Source organism: Chiroxiphia lanceolata, chromosome 2 (assembly GCF_009829145.1).
Source record: "Chiroxiphia lanceolata isolate bChiLan1 chromosome 2, bChiLan1.pri, whole genome shotgun sequence".
NCBI lineage: Eukaryota > Metazoa > Chordata > Aves > Passeriformes > Pipridae > Chiroxiphia > Chiroxiphia lanceolata.
The window spans coordinates 119,045,991-119,064,352 of NC_045638.1; the positions used below are offsets into that span (position 1 = coordinate 119,045,991).

At 42.6% G+C, this 18,362-nt stretch overlaps 1 protein-coding gene across 1 annotated transcript in view; it reads right to left on the reverse strand.

Moving 5' to 3' along the window:
* HTR1F (5-hydroxytryptamine receptor 1F) overlaps positions 1–15,104 on the reverse strand; it is a 108,807-nt gene extending 93,703 nt beyond the window's left edge. Inside the window, exon 1 of the mRNA XM_032680963.1 lies at positions 14,891–15,104. The gene's annotated coding sequence lies outside the window, so the exon portion shown is untranslated. The remainder of the gene's footprint in view (positions 1–14,890) is intronic.
* Between the last annotated feature and the right edge of the window lie 3,258 nt (positions 15,105–18,362).

An 18,362-nucleotide genomic window follows, 5' to 3' on the forward strand; every position in this document is an offset into this window, starting at 1 on the left:
ACACAGCCTATAATCAAGAAGGATAAAAATTCCAGTAGGAAACCAGGCTATGGTAGGCTTCCGTCACGTTGCTCAAAACAACCTCATGGTAATGATTTTGCAATTATCTCAAAGGAGACACCACACTGTGGAAATCCCTGACAAAGCAAATCACCAGTAATTAATAAAAGGGGGCACTTCAAAGGAGCAATTTCTTACAGTTGCACAAAAGCATAAAACTGTCTTTTTTTCTAGATCATTAATGAGGAAAAAAAAATAATTTGGGCAGTTTCCCTCTGCCTGAAACTCTGCTAATCTACATTGTTAAAACTCTGCTAATATATATTGTTAAAAATATATTTCTCACTTTTTTTTTTTTATTTAAGTGGCAAAAAGATGGTTTCATTCAGCCTACCGCGTAGCCAGATACTACTATTTTAATCTGATTTTCTTGGGAAGAAACAGCTACAAGGTGGTGCTGTCCCCATGAGTTCCTGTTGAACTCGTTGCCCAGTTTCAACCAACCTGCAGAGAGATCAAGACATGTTTGATGAAAATGTGCTGCCAAGCAGACACAAGGTAAGCCCCTGTTAGTGGAAAGGCCACAGCATGTGTTCAACTTATTATTAGACGTTAGAGAACCTGTACGAGGGAACAGAAGGACTGAAAACTTTTTTAAGAAAAGAAACCACAACCTACAGAAAGCAAGCTTCAAAAGTTTTTCCCTGCTCAGATAACTTGCTGGGAGTTGCTATGCTAAGCTCTATGATATAAGACCTCTTAATTTCTTTTAATTCCAATCTGTGCGGGGCCTCCTGATAATTGAAGTGTCAACGTTTCAGTGATGAAAAGCCACGCTGAAAAAAAAAAAAAAAATCAATGTTCAGTTGACACTGCTGCTTGCAGGGGAGGTGGAAAGGTCCTGTGAAGGTCTGCAGAACCAGCTGTGAAAGCCTTCTGTCAGCTCCGTGGGAGGGGAGAGCTGTAAGGCTGAACCACCGCGTGCAGTTCTTGTCCTTTAAACTTAGGGATGGCTGTAGATAAAATCAGAGGCACGTCTCTCATGTGGAGGCCTCCAGAACTGCATGTCCTGCTCAAAACTCATTTGCAGATATATTGCCTGTTTCCATCCCGAGAGAGCAGACTATGTATTATAAACTCACTTACAGAAGTGGCTTGCTGTCTTCCCTTACAGCATTCATAAACTATGCCCATAAATACTCCAAAGTAGCTGCTAATAGCCTAGACTGTGATTCTGACTGCATAACAGATAAGTAATTTCAAATGATGAAAATTAGCTACTTACATAATTCGATTTATTCTGTTATAGTCTCTGTGAGGGTTTAATCGTGGTGCCTCATCCCCAGCTCTGCTGCTGCTGAACTGACAGTACATTGTCTGATTCAGAACAGTCTAGTGAGAGTGCTGGGGTGGTATGAAGGAAAAACAGGTAGATGATATAACAGGAGTTATGTTTCAGTCTCTCACTTGTAATTGTTCCATCTCTTTCTCATTATCTCTGTTTATCCTATTGCATTTTGATTTAGCAGGCTCCTTAAGCTCACGTGTAACGTGTGTATTTACATTTTAAATACAACTTTCACTGGAATGCCTAGTTCAGACTTGATCTTTTGCAGTCCACTAATGAGTCCTCTGCCTCAGAAATTACTTTTCTGTTTCCCCACTCCAGACAAGCAGGCACTATCCCAGAGTCCAGACCAGCCACTGCCCCTTGCTAAGGAAGATGCACTCACTTGCAGATGCTGGCATGGAGCACGTTCTGCAGGGTAAGATGGGCTCTGTGCCCATCACTTAGAGGAACCAGAGTAGGCAGGAAGCTCCAGAACCAGCCTATGTGAGGCGGGGGGGGGGGGGTAGCAGCAGCTTTCCTACCTCCATTAGTTTGGTTTCCTCAAACCAAGCACAGTGCAAGGAGGAGAGGCTTCTCAGACAGTGTGGTCCAGACCTTGTTCTCCAAAACAAGCACTCCTGCCTTCAAAACTTCCTGACAACAAGCATAAAGGGATGGTAGTGGCTCGTGTGTGTGCCTGGGAGGCAGCAAGTTCACAGCAGGACCACCCTGTTCAAATAAGGATTTGCTGGTTTTCAGCAGGGACACACAGCCCCATGCCACAGGGATGGGGTACAGCCTCCCTCTTGTCAGAGAGAATCTCAATCTGAGAAGCAGAGACTGCCCTAGGAATATTTTTAATCTTCTCAATTTATTTGTTAATGTGCTTCCTTAGTTTCTGGTGAGGACTCTTCCTGACCTCCCACTGGCTCCTGCAGTCACATAGATAAAACAGGGTAAAAAAACAGACAGGCATTTGCACACAAAAGCATTTTGTCTGGGCAAGGGGTACTTAGAGGTAACTTGGAATCTAAATTGCAAAAAAACTTAAGGGATAAGAGTAGCTAGCTGGATAACCTTCCAGAAGGCAGAAACATCTTTTGAATTGCCTCTTTAGCTCCTTCCTTTACCTCATTATCATCACTTTGATCTAAATTGAATTGACTCCAAGCCAGTTTATTGCAAGGTATGAGCTGCTCCCCTGTAGATGCTGGAGATGAGGCTCTTGCCTGAAAGCTCAGAGTGACACTGTTCACTCTCAAAGGCACAGAAACAGAGGTGAGAACAGATTCTTGTAGTTCCCTCCACTACTGAGAGGGCAGAAAAACTGATTCTCACTTTCAGGATAAGTTTTAGAAGTAGGTGACAATGGCAAAGAAAGGAAGAAAGGTATTTTTCTCCCCTTCTTTTCCCCTCTCCACCCTTGATCCAAACTACATTCTCTTCACTGGCTGGGAGGTGGCTGTGTCTGAGAAGGAGAACAGTTCTGCCCAAAGGGTCCCTCCACCCCTCCAGGATATTTCCTTGCTGCAACTCAGCTCTTCCTGAGATGGCAGAGGAAGAAGAGAACATTCTGGAAAAAAGAGTCAGGGTGACAAAGTCTTTCTTACAGAAAGCAAGAGCAACACTTCTTGATCCTTACTCTCCTTGATTCCTACAACTCTTTAAAGGGCAGGACATCCAGCAATAGTGCTTGACAGGTGTTGATCCAAAAGATTTGTAACAGGAAACATGAGGGGTATGATCTGTTCTCATTATCACAGAAAGAAGCTTTCTGTTTCAGTCAGGATGAACAAGCCTTTTATTTCCTGCCTTCTTTTATTACTTCGCCAATTTATTAAAATCTTTTTTTTTTTATATTCTTAATATCCCTGCAATGCTTTAACTTCTTATGTCAGTGACTCATACCTACAGCTGAACAAGAGCAAACCTCTTCATACAAATGGCTTAATTTTCAGGCTGACCATGTAATTTTATCATTCTTCAAATGATCTGTGCTTCTCTAGACTAAACGAATGAGTTTCCAGAAAGTAAATGTGTTTGGGCTCAACAAACAAAGCTTTATGTCAGGTTACTGCCAAAGAAGTCTGCACGATATTGTATCAATAAAAAAATGAGAAAGTAAGAATAACATAGTCACAGGTGTACTACACATTAGATATGCAGAAAAGGCATCAATAAATTGTGTCATTGCATAAGCAGTTCTCCCAATAACAGTTAAGGGAACAAAGAAGTTGGCCACACCTAGGAAAAGTGCTGCTTTTATGAGAAGAATTGGCAGTAAAAAGGTCAGAATCACATTTCTAAGCGAAGTCCTGAAGTTTCCAGTGCTCCTTCCTATGTGAACAGTGCTTCATCCTATATGTATTTTCAACACACTTCTCTGTCAGCCCACCTTTAACTAAGGCTCTGTGCTGCTGCAATGAATTTCAATCCAGACTTCTGTGCCACTTCCACCAAGGTACCTCACAGATTTATGAGAGAAGTAAAGATATATGTAGTGTTCCCTCACTTTTTCCTTACATATGTCTTTGATTTCAGCAGACAGATGCATCCAGGTCAGAAAAATAGTTGCTTTGTCATCTCTCTGCATTGAAAGTCCTTTTTGATTCTGCTTTTTCCACAGAAAACATTCTGGCCGAATCTGGTTCTCTAGTATTTCGTAAAGAGCTTTTTTCCTATGACTTTTCTGACGGATCAGAGATGAGCAATTTCTAAAAAACGAGGCAGAGCTCCTTTTGGCTGTTCAAGCTGATCAAGGGTGTTGCAATGGTCCTGGTAACTGTGCAGACAGTCCCCAGGTTATCCTCACCACACACATCTGAGCAGTCAGTCAGCATCATTGCTGCGTTACTTGGGAAAGCGAGAGGCGAACTCCCTGACCCACTTACACCATCCCTAGCTTTGTCCATAGGCAGAGGTCTGCCTCTCTCTCTCTCTGAGTCAATAAAATGGATGGAATAGCCACATTTCCACCTTACATGAGGACATGCAGTAAAATCCAGGTGATACTGCAGTAGTGGAGACCACGTGAGTCCTTAAAGGAAGAGAAGCATCTCTGTAGGTCTGCAGTGGAAAGCATTTTCCAAAGAGAATCAGGAATCATCCTCCTCTTCATCCATCCCTGCCTCAGAATATGTCCAAATACGGCAGATACAGCCCATTCTTGCAAGAGATTTACATGGATGCAAAACAGACCCCGTGCTTCTAGTGTATTGTTTTTCCCATTTATCACGTGTTGCATCAACTAGTCTTCACAAATACATCCTGAGAAAGAAGAATTTAATGGGATTTGCTTTATGTGGGTATAAATCAAATCCCTTGACTTTCTTTCTATACACTCTTATTCCAGCAGAGGTCAGCTCTGCCTGTGCTGGGGAAAAGTAAAGCAGTTCAAGGTGTGGGGTATCTGTGCACAGAGCAACACAAAGTGCTGCTCTCTTCCTACTGTCCCCTCACAGCACCAATCAAAGCCCGTTTCAGGCCTTCCTCTCAAATGGAGAAAAGAAGTGCTTTGAGCCAGGCCATCTGTACCTTCAAGATTGCCATAAAAGCTGGTTAGGGAGCTGTTCTTGCTGCTGCTCTGTGGCTCCAAGCCTGCAACGCGCAGGGGAGCCAGAGAGTGTGGTCCTTAGTGAGGTTAAAACTGATGAGAAACCCCCAAAGAGCAAGAAGTTGTGTCTGGATTGTGCTTTCCAATTACTGAACTATTAGGGAAACAGAAATACTGTCATCCTATTGCAACTACCTTCCATTACTGCTGTATCAAAACTGTTAAAAAAAAAAAAAAAAAAGAAAGGTCTCTGTGCTCAATAATGTTTGGTCAAAGTTTGTTTGGGCAAAACTGCCTGGGTGTGTTCATAAACAATTTTACTGCTTTAAATGGCATAATCTTGGGGGGGGGGGGTGTATGGACCACTACATATTTCCTCAGCTCCATCAGTTGTTCTTTAACATTAGCTCTTCAGAACACAAGAAGCATTTTGATGCCAAAGGCAAAATGTGTTGGGAAAACTCTGTGGTTCTACTCTTTGGTTTAGTGCCCCTCAGTTAACGTTTTTTATTTTCCAGTTTTCAGTGTCAACGTGCGTTTCACATTTTGCTCCTAAACAAAATTCTCTTACTGAGTCACTGTCGTTAGAGGGCTGCTCTTTTGAGTGACAGATCCTCCCACTCTTCTTTCTTCCCCTCCTCTTTGGTTTCACAGCCTAGCCTTTGCCTTATGCATTTCCCTTTTCTCACCAGCACCCAAGGAGGAAACAGTGTTTAAATATTCAGAGGTTCATGGCAGAATGCTGTATTATACAGCACTGAAAACGTGCAAGACACGTTTATTCTCTTTTATTTTTAGAGATTAAATTATTGCTACATTCAGAATTTTTGTTAATTGTCATTAATGATTGACACACTTTACAGACTTTTGAAGCTAGAAATTAATGACTGCTTTTCTGAAATTAAATGTCATGCCTTAGACAGAAATCTTTCATGTAACCAGTGATGTGTGCCATTGAGACAGCAGCTGCTTCTGAAGGATAATGTCTAAAAAACCCCAAAGAGCCTCACTGTAAAACTAATGCCAGGTTTTGCTAATTAATATTTTTCACCCTTTCCTGGTACCTTTTTTGAATTTAGCTTCTTAATACTAAAAAAACAGGTGAAGTTTCAGTCCATCTATGAACCCCCTTTTTCTTTGTCCTATTAGGGAGATTTAATAGTTTGAAATGACTGAAATGACTAAATGTGGTTTGCCTATTTCTCACGTGTAGCTACATACAACAAGAAATGAGTGCCATTTGTTTAACAAACTACCAGGAGAGCCAGTAAGTAATTTCAGTGCAAGATCAAGGATAGGGCTAATGAGCAGCAGGCTTGAGAATAACCGAGAACTGAGAGAACACCTGAGAACTGAGAAAAGAAACACAAACCCACCAGAAAGAGGTAATTAAGGTGTACCATCTTAGTGATTATCTGTGTGCAGTTGTGCTGCCCAGCTGCAGCCTTTTGGAGTGTCAGATGAACGTCAGTGAAAGCCAGTGGAGCTATTTTTCATCTTGTGCTTGTTTCTCCTGATGGCGTTATCTGTTACAGGTCAAGCAGCTACAGATGACAGCTTAATAGGTCATCCTAAAAGCAAGATATGCACCCAGAGCTGTTGCTGCTGATTAAAGATCACATACCTAAGTGCAGAGATGACACTCTTGGCTTTTGGGTGACTCCAGTGGATTTAGAATTCCAGTGTGAGTATCAGATTGTGCCACAATGCCACACACACGCAGCTCAGACTGGAGTTCACTGGAGACCCTGCAACGACTTCACCAAAGAGCAAGTAATTTTCTGGAAAACTATCAGCATCTGGGAGGCTCCCATTCTTTACCCAACACTTACAGGGGCTGGTTGCCACTACAGACAGTTGTGAGCAGGTTCCACGCTTGCAACCTCTTTACTTGTCTTTCTTCAGTAGTTGTACCCAAATATAGGGTTTTTTTCTTTACAGACAGTTCAAATTTGTCTTTACAGACAGTTCAAATCACCACCACTGACTTTTGTGCCAAAAACTAATGAAGCCATCCTGGGCTGCTCATCTTGCAACAGCAATTGCATCATTTTGTCATCTGTCTAGAGGTAACTGGCTTGCCCTGGGCTGAGGAGGGCCTTACCTGTTTTCCCCGAGAAGAAAACTAGCTAGGCCATTGCCAAAATCTGAAATGCAAACAAAAATCCTGAACCAAGAATATCTAAAACAAACAAAAAAGAAGTCCCTACTTCTGAGAGATCCCTGCTCCCTAGCTGAAGTGTGGCTGGTGCCCACAATATTCCATTTAGAGCAGTGTGAATGGACAGCTGGGCCCACACTGCACGGCATCTAACACAGATCCATGTGTCTGAGAGACATCATCACTAATTTTTAGAGGTTTTATGGTTCAAAATGCCTAAACTGACATGAGGGCTAAGCCAGTGGCATGGTAGTTTGATAGTCCAATACCAAAGGGGAGATAACTTACTTGTCCTTGGACATGGCATGAAGGTTTGTGAGACCTTATGGACAGAAAATCTGCTGAAAAATGTGCTGGAAAACACTATGCAGGACAGAAAGATCCCAATCTGGATATGATCTTGGCTTATTTGAAATGGTCTTCTCAACAAATCATCTCTAAATCCACACCTGACCTTTGTCTTGGAGGACTCTGATGGGTTTGCTCCATAACAGGGTCCAAACAAACTAAAATTTATACAGTTTGGATGATCAGGAGACAGGGAGGTAACAGCAAATCAAAGTGATAGTGTAGGCAGAGATGCTCATTATTAATAGAAAATGGTTGTTTGTTCTAGGTATAAACATCCTAAAATATTAATTGAAAAAGAAAAAAAAAAGCCAAACTCCTGTAATCACGCAAGGCTTTTGGTCTAAATGAAAAGAAACATATTTTGCCTTTCCCAAAACAGCAGGGGCCCTTTTTGCCACTGGCAACTGTCAAGTCTTCAGGTAATTTCATAATAAGACCTGCAGTACAGTCTTTGAGAAAAGTGAGGGTTGGCTGGAAGAAAAAAATTAAAAGCCTTCAGTAAAAGGCAGAGTGTGAATGAGCTTGATTTATGACCCTCATGTAAGAAATCTTTGTGCAAAAGAGACGGTAATGATGCCATTATGCTGGGCAAGCCCAGTGCAGGAGATTGTTTATGTAGATACAAGCATTAGAGAGGACAGGATGGAAGTCATTTCCCCAGGAAAGAAATCAACAGCTTCAAATGTATCTTTTGCAGGCACCAAAATGCTATTAGACCTTCAAAGTTTGGCTTCCCTATTTTCTTGAGCGGATAATTGTGTTATTTGCTTGCTTTCTCTGGTACCTTTGAATTTTTTTCCTGTGTGGTTTTTCGTTCCTGGCTGCTCCCTTGGGTGGCCCCTGGCCTTGGTTCATCCCCCTCACTGTGCTGGGGTTGTCACTGGGTCCCATTACTGGCCCTTGGCTCTGCCTGCCCACGCTTGGCCGTGTCCCCTCAGTGAGACAGTGCCTGCACTGGGGTCACCTCGGCTCCCATCACATCCCCCCTTGCAGGAGGCTCTCTCTGTAGCTCTCTCTGTTCCCCACACGCCCAGGTTCAGGATGTGGGTGGCCGTGGAGCAGTTTTTCAAGAAGGATCCAAAGGTTACATCATCTGGACATGAATCAGCTCTGTGAGATGGCTGACGTACCCTGGGAGGTGCATCTCTGCCTGGTCAGTCATTTCCACTGTTCTGTTTGCACTCTTGGTTGTTCCTGCCCAAGAGTGCCCTTGATACTCATTCTATTTACCTATGTCTCTTAAAACAGCTTTTAATTCCAACCCAGTTGTTCCACCCATTTGCATTCCTCCTCGACTTTTTATCACCTGCACCTTTACAAAGTGTACAGGTTATTCCCTCAGCTCAGCTGTTAATGAATAATTAAACACTAATTTGTATCAAACTATTAATTAAAACATGATACCTGGGAGTGTCTCCTGAACAGTCACAAGTGGTGTAAGCTTTGTAACTTGACAATAGTTGTTATAATGAGCTGTTAAGATCTATTTTCTGATTAAAGTTTTCCAGACAGTGATACCTACTCCTCCTAGTATTTTCACCCGAGACACACTTATTGCTTTGTGTCTGTGGCAATGCTAGAAGCTCGTGCTGTATTTACCAGGATTTATTATAACACCAATTGGAGGAAGATGCTGTAATAGCTGACTGAGCTGCCTCTGTAAGCAACACAGATGTGGCCCAAATTTGCCTACATCCTCTAGTGGTTGAGTTACCAATAAACCACAGCCTGAAGATCATCTTTTGATCTCTGTTTCAGTTTTCTCTTTCGGTTTTAGAGCACCCCCTTCTCGTCAGTGACTCAGTGAACCACAGTCATTGCAGTGAGATAACAAACTTGTACTCCGTGGGCTCCAGCACTGCCTACTGCAGTGGTTTCTCCAAGCCAGGCTGATCTTTTATAATCTGGCACAAAGCTAAGGATAAGAAAATAGCTACTTTTTTTTTCCCCCCATATTGAATTTAGAGACAACCTTACGCTTAATATACATAAACTGAATGGATTTAATGCTGTCGAATCAACAGTGCTAGGTAATGGAATGTTTCTTTTCTCCCAGAGGAAGGATCACTCTTCTTCAGCAAATGATCCAATTATGGCCCACATGTATGCATCTAGAGACTAACAAATGTAGTTATAACACAAAGAAATCATCTGCACTACAATTTGAAAATGCTTGTTTTTCATATATTACAGCAGCCCTACATTAACTGTCATGCACACTGGCTTCTGGATTCAGGGAGAAACAACAGCCACGATGATTATTGCTGCCCACACAGGAAGTTTTCCAGTCAGGGCAGTGTCAGTGTTTCCATGTGAGTGCAACCAGTAGCAATCCAGGAAGTCAAAGCCCAGGAAACTCAAACAGCAGAGGATGAGGAGAGATCTACTGCCTGAAAACCAGCTGCTGTGAGGCAAGGAGAACAGTGGGACTGGGAGAAAGAGGAAGGAGAGAAGATGCAAGGTGATGCTGAAGTCGTGTTTTGCTGCTGACCATAGGAGTGATTCACTGAACACCATGTCCTCTGTCAGAGGTAGGGAAGCAATAAGCACAGAACATTTGGCATTCCTGTCCATGAAAAGATCCAAGCCAACTGTTCTGCTCGTTCAGCTGCTGCAGAAATCAGCTACAGAAAGCTTTAGGAAGAAAGTGGGAACAGGAATGAAACTTGATTAAAGCGAACTTTTACTTCCACTACTGTGAAAAAGGGGCAAGAGGAATCTGACTGTTGTCTTTTTGACGATAATTGTTATTGCAGACAGGACTATGCAGTTAACAGGTATAGTAATTCAAAGCTCTCAAATTCTGTTTTGAAGGTCAAAAGTTTCTAAAATTGTCACATTTTTGATTGTGACTTATGGCAGCAGAGTTCAGAAGTTCCCCTCAAATCAGGAGAAGCTGCCAAATGCAACCACGCTTCAATAGGTACAAAGTACCCTTTGGAAGAATTCCATCAAATTATAATCACCTCTCATTACTGCATAAGCAGTGGCTCTTGTGGGTGAGGTAGCCAGTTCCAGCCCTTCTCACCTACTCTGTCAAAAATCTACATACTGGATCAGACATTTTTGTGATTCTTGGCTTTTGTTTCTGCTCTTCTCTCCTCTTTCTCCACCAAGTCATATTCCCAGTGTTCCTTCATAGTTCATTGCAATGTTTTGTTCATTCACATGGGGTTTATATTGGCTTCCATGAAATTAGTATCTGTATATACAAGTAGGTAGCAAGATCACTGTATATACAAGTAGGTAGCAAGCCTCTCTGTGCACATTGTAGACAACTTATTAGCAGGATTGTCACCATTAAGTCCAATATTCCCCGTGGTGGAGAATGACTCTTTAAAAGTTTAGCACTTAAGGCACAAAGGCTGTGTTTGTACATTAGCCAGCTCAATGGATGACTCTTTTTGGCTGTTCTTGCCATCAAACCATTCTATTTTCCACCATCAACAAAAATCCAGTTCAGCCAAAGCCTAAAGAAGTTACACTTTCATTTAACGTAGCGCAGCAATGGTTTCTTACAAAATACAACTAATTAGGCACATAATTCTAGGAAAAACAAGGAAAAAAATTGATTTAGGCAGCCATTTTATCACTTTGATAAGCCTTATCTTAAATTTGGGGGTGCTTGCCACTCAAAACTTTCAAAACTCAGTTTGCATTTTTACAAGAAGACACGATGCTTAAACACAGTCAACGAGGCTACTTGCTCATATGCTGATGGACTTTTTCGAGTCCTCTCATTTTTTGAAGAAGCCAGTGACGTGGGAGTCCTTAGGTTGGGCTTTTTGTGGTGCTGAGCAGCTGATGCTTCATGGTGGACTATTTAAAACCAGCGATCCTGCCTTTAGTTTTGTGCTTCCTACCTCTCCCCTGCAGAAAACCTGCAAACCCCTGTAAGAGTCAAACCCAGTTTCATAGCTCTTCTACTTCCAAGTAAGCCTCCCAAATTACCGTGTGATACACTCCTAGTGTAGGCAAGGGAAACTCAGAAGTGTTTAATCACTTCTAAGGATACCTAGGTCTGCATATTTTACTGTGCTCCCATGTGCTTTTCTTCCTTCAGGAACTGCAGGAGAACTGATGACATAGAGAGTGGAGGAAATGACCATCAATCCCATTCTCTTTTCTCCATTACTAATTTGTAAGATGAACCATCAAGAAAATAACACTTGAAATTCAATATATATAATATACATTCCCAGCGTTTTCTGAAATGTGCCCTGGTTTTAATTAAAATGTGAAGTGTATGCACTGAAGGACTTGTTTCTCTGCCAGGGGCAACTTTCCCACCATAGACATCAAATGCCAACTGAAAAAATACTTTGCTTAGTTCTTGGATTGAATATTCTCCAACTCTGTTACATTTGGAAACATAGCATAGTAGCAGAGGGCAACATTATAACTGACAAATACAATTAGTTTATAAAAAAGTATAACCAGGGGACATGGTTTGATAGAATCACTTTTTCACACAATAGTTGCAGTATAATGGATCACACTGATCCTTTTTCTAAATGGTATGACAAAGTAAATGAGCATTTGTATAAAAAAGCCATAAGAGTTGAAGCTTGAATGAGAGAGTCAGCAACCTTTGTTTGTGCTCATAAATTACCCCGTAGATGAAAATGTGACATTAATAAAAAGCAAAAGGCATCCAAAGCCGAGAGACACAACCCATCAAATACTGAAATGCATTAGATTGTGCACCTCACGTTAATCACTTGAGATCCTAAAGTACAAATTGCCTCCAGCAGTTTCTAAAGTTATATCACAGGTTAAATGGACATCCACAGATAGAGATTAGTCATTTAAAAGACAAAGGTATAAAAACTGATTTCAACTACTAAAGCTGTCTTACAAATCATTTTTTCTTGCAGTTTTGAAGCTATGCCTTTTTCCTCCCTCCCAGTTTCTGGGTGAGGGGCTATTACCAGGGCAAGCTACTGAATCTGGCAGCATATAAAGCTTTTTCCAATTAACACTTTAAAGGAAATCATGCAAAAAGGTGTTACCCTTTCAGATCCAATAAATTCAGTTGTCACTTCTAACAGCTGTGCATTTAGTAAGTTATTAAAGATATCTGAATTTCAATTACTTATGCTCTCTCAAACACTAAAACAGTGGTATGTCATCCTCAGGTGTGGAATTAGCACAAAATGCCATGAGCCCCTGCGAGATATCCTGTGCAGCATGAGCCCTTTTTATCTGTAACCCCAGCTCAAAAGGGCTCCTGGTACTGAAAAGTCAGATGCTACAAGCAGTGAGTGACTCCTGCCTGAGTGTATTCTGATGGCCCTTTCATTTGCTGCCTGGATGAAAAGCCAGGTAATTCGGAGCTCACAAAGGGGAAGGAAGGAAGGAGGAGGAAATATGTAAGGAAACTTGCTTATTTGCAGGTTTCACTGAAGGCTGTAAGAACTGCAGAGTGCAAAACTTCTGGGAAAAATAAACCCACCCCCACCATCAGAGGCTTGACTAACACCTTCTTAAGAGAGCAGGATTTCTGACTTACCTCAAAGTCTGTTTTATTTATTGCATTAACATTTCACAGTGGCTTGGAGCTAATTTACCTGGACACTCCAGGTACTTCAGTCTCCACAAGCAGAAAGAAGAAACTTTCAGATATTTATGACAGGCTTGGTGGAATTCTGGACTTGGCAGAAATCACACCAAAGAGAGGAGGTGGGAATGGCAATGCTGAAGAGGCAAAGGTACCAAGAGCAGTGTACTTACAGTACCTAAAAACAACTCGATGCAATTGTCACCTCTTTTGCAGTGTTCAGAAAGTAATATTCCTTGGAGTGACTAATGCTTTGAGCAGTGCTGCTGACCAGCCACTTAACCCTTTGTGTCCCACCTGCAAGGAAAACAACCCCCCTACTTCTATATTCCTGTTTCATGCAACACTGCAAAAAGTGAAGTGTGCAGTGTCAGCACACAGCAGTTTTTATGATCACGAGCAAAGATTATATATTTATTTTTTTAACCCCTAAGCAAAATACTTATCTCCTGGGTCAACAGATCTTAGTAGTTAGGAGACTGAAAATAACAAATAAATACATACTTTTATACCGTTTTCAACACTAACAAGACAAATGGTGGAAGAACATAACTTTTTCAAGGATTAATTCAGAGATGCAACCACAGCAAGCAGCAGTTCAGAGCAGAGGCACATGCCAGGCGCCTTGAAGAGCACGTGGGGTTCTGTCACTCTGCTTTGACTCCTGAGACCAGTTTCCAAGTCCCTGAATTATGTGCCCAGCAGTCAATGTTGCAAATCTCTCCTCCTTTTTTTTTTTTTTTTATCTTTCCCCTGCATTCTTCATAGTCCCCTGTGGCTCAAAAACTCAAATCACAAGTCCTGTGCTTGGACAATAACAGGTTGGCTTGTGTGCCTGTGCAGGTGCATATGCACATGCATGTGCTCAATACATGATTTCTTTCCTGAGAAGTCAAAAAAAATCAGTGAAGAGCAACAAAGTCTATACTGTTCTGAGTTTTTCCTGAGTCAGACTTGGCAGTTTAGCTCATATTTTACAGCAAAGTTCTAGTCAGTGATTTTTACCAACCATGCATACTCTCATTTTTTCTTGTTTTATGAGAATAAGACAGTCTTTTCTCCATGCATACTGACGTCTCAGGGAGATATTTTCCTTAGATAAATACCTGCTGTATCAATACTCCAATAAGAAGAACAGTAGAGAACAGAAATTTCTGTGGAATTATAATATTTAACACAGCAAAGACATATGATCTCCCAAAGTTGGTTTTCATAATGTGCAGAAAGCCTGGAGTTGCCCAGTCTCATAAAGCATCCAACTAGTACAGTAACTGTATAAAATTAATAACCTTGCAAACAAAAGCTCTCTGGATTATGAACCTGTACAAATTGAGTGAACTGCACAAATCACAGCATGCTTCCATCACTGAAAAGGAAACTAAATATTTACAGAGCTAAGAAATACCACTGGATTTGGTTTGGGTGACTTTCTTTTGCAGAATGCTCAAGTTGAATTAGGATGAAAAACAGAAGACAGTTCACTTGTTAACCACCATAAAGAGATTCAAAGCCTGCTTGGAATTTCAGATGGGAATGCCAGCATACAAAATCAATCGGTGTATGGGATTGCATGTGTGTGGCACACACACATCTTTGCTGTATTAGACAGCATCGGCAAAAATTAAATTAAGGAAAAGCAAACCTAAGGGAATGCTGCCCCAGGAAATCTCATCTACGCTCAGGCTGATAAAACAAATGAACATCATTTGCAAAGCTGGTATGAACTAGGAAGGTTTTCATTCCTCAGTCCAACTTTAGGCAAAAGCAGAAGCAGAGTCCTCCTCTGCTCCAAACCGTATTTCAAGTTCTCCGGCAGCACAAGATAAAGCTAATTAACGAAAACCAAAGGATGACGAAATGAAGCCAGATAAGCCATAAATATCTACATATATAAGCACACAGCAAGCAAGATAATGAAAAGTTAGCCAGATTTACCGTTTTAATTGTCCAAGTGGGTGGTTTGTTTGGGTTTGGGGGGTTTTTTGGTGGGTTTTTTTTGTGGGTGGGTGGGGGGGAAACGTCGGGAGCTGCTTTCACGAGGACTCCTCCATACGCATCCACACCGCGGCGGGCGCCGGCTCCGGCGCGGAGAGCGAAGCCTTTCCCTCCGCGGCCGCCCAAAATAAGACAAGAAAAACACGGCGAAGGGGGCGGGGAGGCGGCAGCCGGGTGGGCAAACCCCGGCGCCTCCCCGAGCGCTGCCCTGCCCTGCCCTGCCCGGCGGAGCAGCCCCGCCACTTGCGGGAGCCGCCGGGGCGGGGCGGGGGCGGGCACCGGGATGATGCCCGGGATGATGCCCGGGACGATGCCCGGGACGATGCCCGGGATGATGCTCGGGATGATGATGATGCTCGGGATGATGCCCGGCGCTGCTCCGCCCGCGCTGCCCGCCGTTCTCCCGAGAGATGCCCGGAGACACCCGGACCTGCGGCTCCGGCGCGATGTGCGGGCAGCGGCTGCGGTGCCGTGCGGGGGCTGCCCCGCGCTTGTGCCACCTCCTCCCCGGTTCCCCCGAGCCGGACGCGGGCTGGGAGGAGCCCTGGTTTATCCTAAATTGGGTGGGAAGGCTGTTGCTGCTGTCGTTGTCTTCCCAGTCTCTGCCTGGTGAGGGGGGTGAAGGGGAAGGTCTGTTTCAAGCGCTGGGTTTATATGGGATTTTGGAGCTTCGCAGGTTAGCGGGTGAAGCTGTCAGCCTCCTCCAAAACGTTACGGCCGGGCTGCGAGGGAGAGGTGCCAGGGTGCACGTAGAGTGGCGCAGAGGTGGAAAAGCGTGTGCTCAACTCTTCTGCAGAGAAAAGGTGCGGCTGCCAGAGGCATGTGTTTGGACCAGCAGAATCTGAAGTGGGTGATACCTTGCTGAGGAGCTTAGACATGCCTGGGGGGTAACTGAGCTGCTGTCCCCAGGGTGAACCCCACGTTCTTCTGATCCAAACAGTAGCAGACCTACTCGGTGCCTTTTTCCTCCCTCTTCTCGACACTCAGCCCTGGGCCTCCACACTCAACAGGTCTCAGTGGTTGCTTTTAGCCCATCATCTGAGAGGGCTGAGTACCACCCAGATAAACTATCTGCAAGCAATGCTTCGAGCTCTTCTATTTATACAAGTGTTTGCCTTTGAAGCAAACCAAAACGTGTTTCAGTGAAACCAGCCCATACATACCATTGCAAACTTTTATTCCACAAAAGCTTAAAAGAGCTGAAAGTACTAGAGGTTAATTTATAACACTGTTTATTTAAAAATGGCAAAGGAAAGCCTTTGTAGATAGAAGGTCTAACAACTACCTGCAACGCACAGCCATGTTGTTGTCTCATCAATCTAATTAGATGCAGCATTCCTGGGTCATTTGGTGCCTGCCAGGTTTTGAAGTGGCTGCTTAGGACTTGTCTTCTGCAGGCTTTTTTAAGTTCAAGTTTTATATGAGCTGAACAATCTCATTTCTTTTGCAGGTTTTGGCACTGGTGAATGCAGTCTCCTTCCTCAGCTGCCAATTATATATATCACCCGCTATCGTTTGACTTAATGAATTACAGCACAAGTGACCTTAGAAATAGCAGAAATAACAGCAAAACAGTTCTACTCTATCAACTGTTTATGATTAACCTGTGTTTGCACTGTAGTCTGCATCTGGCTTTAGATTGATGCCATTGCACTCAGTCTAACAGGAATGTGGAAGTGCCTCTCCAGAACTGACAATTTACTGTGTTATTCTTCTGCAGTGCCTATAAACCTTTGAAAATATTTTCTCTTAGGTGCAACTGCTTGAGTGACATTGATGCTGGCAGAAACTATCTAGTGGTTCCCAAAACAGAGGGCAAGGGCACTGGATGTCACAGTGTAAGTAAGTAGTCTTTCATCTCCATCTTCAAACATCTCCTTAGGACATCGTGCTCCCTGTGGTGTTTGCTTTGGGTTTGCTCATTGCTATTTTGTATTTGTTTTAGTTTCAAACTGTGGCTCATCCTCTTAGACTGTGCCCTACTCAGTGTAGTGTCATCTTGTTCAGCTGCTGTGCCTCAGAAATGGATCTGACAGTAGCAAGAAGGGGATTTTCTGTTTTGATTATAACAGGTAGCAATTTAAAGCTTATTTTTCAGAGTAATTTTTTTTTTTTTTGCTGTGTTCTTTTACATAAGAAGAGTTCATACTGGGTCAGGCAGAAGTTCTTTCCAAGTCCATTCTTTTCTTTCTGAGGAGAGCTGGCAGAGGGTACCCAGGAGTAGAGTGAGACCTGAGCAAGTACAGAGAGATCCTTGTCCTGGAACACCCTCTGCTCTTGCTGAAGCTTAGGCAAGGCAAATTTGAAACACTAGCTGTGCCTTTGTATCTAATCACCTCGGGGGATCTTTTTTTTATAAGAGTGTCTACAGGTAATTTTTGAACACATTTATTTTTTGTTATTCAGTCTGTCACTCCAGCAAGTTGTTCTACAGCACACCTAGCCATTGTGCTTATGGAAAAGTATTTCTTTATTGTTTTAAACTTCTGTTTCATAAACAAAGGGAAGCAATGGTGGGAAAGTTTTACTTAGCTTAAGTGCTGTTTACATTAGTTTAGATAAAGCTACTTAATCCCTTGCATTAAATTAAAAATAAAAAAAAAGAAAAGAAGAAAGAAATAAGTCAGTGAACTCCTAATAGCTGCATACAGGGTTTATTCAAAGAAGAATGCCCACACTTCTTATATATTTAGTTCTCAAATGTTTTGAGACAGTCTTTTTGCCCTGGGTTTGCACAACACCTACCTCATTAAAGACTTGATCCTGGACTCAGGTTCCAAGCCAAAATGACACCAAAATTATAATAATGGGTTGTTTGAATGATAAAGAAAAATTAAAACAGTGGCACGGTGGCTGCTGTGTGGATGCAGAAAATCACTGATTTTTGTGACATACATTTCAGTCCCTTTCTGAGAGACCTGTTGCAAAGAGAAAGGTTTTCTTAGATAAGCAATAAAATAATTGAGTTTCTCAAATTCAAGATTACATTCCCTATCTGTTGTTTCCTGGCAGTGTTAGTGCCTAGTGCTGTTGCTACTCCCAGCTTCTCCCTTGAGCTGACAGACTTAGCACCAGCATTTCAGAAATTTGTTTAGAGACAATTCTCCAGGTATATTTGTGGAGATCCCCAAGAGATTCTTCTGATTGTTTTACTATAAACTCTCCACAAACTAAGTCAGAAAATCTGATCTGAAGACATCAATAAGGCCATGGAAGACTGCCATGAGTTATAGTCACCCTGTACTCCAAAGGACAGCTTTTCCCAGCAGCATTTATCACCTGGTGGGGGGGGGGGGGCATCAAAAAAAGCAGCACTGCTCTGCAGCACATTCAGAGCCTCAGGAAGAGGAGTGACTTATGGAGTAACTTATTCCCTCAGTGTGCCAGCTAGTGGCCTCTGCCATCCCAGCTC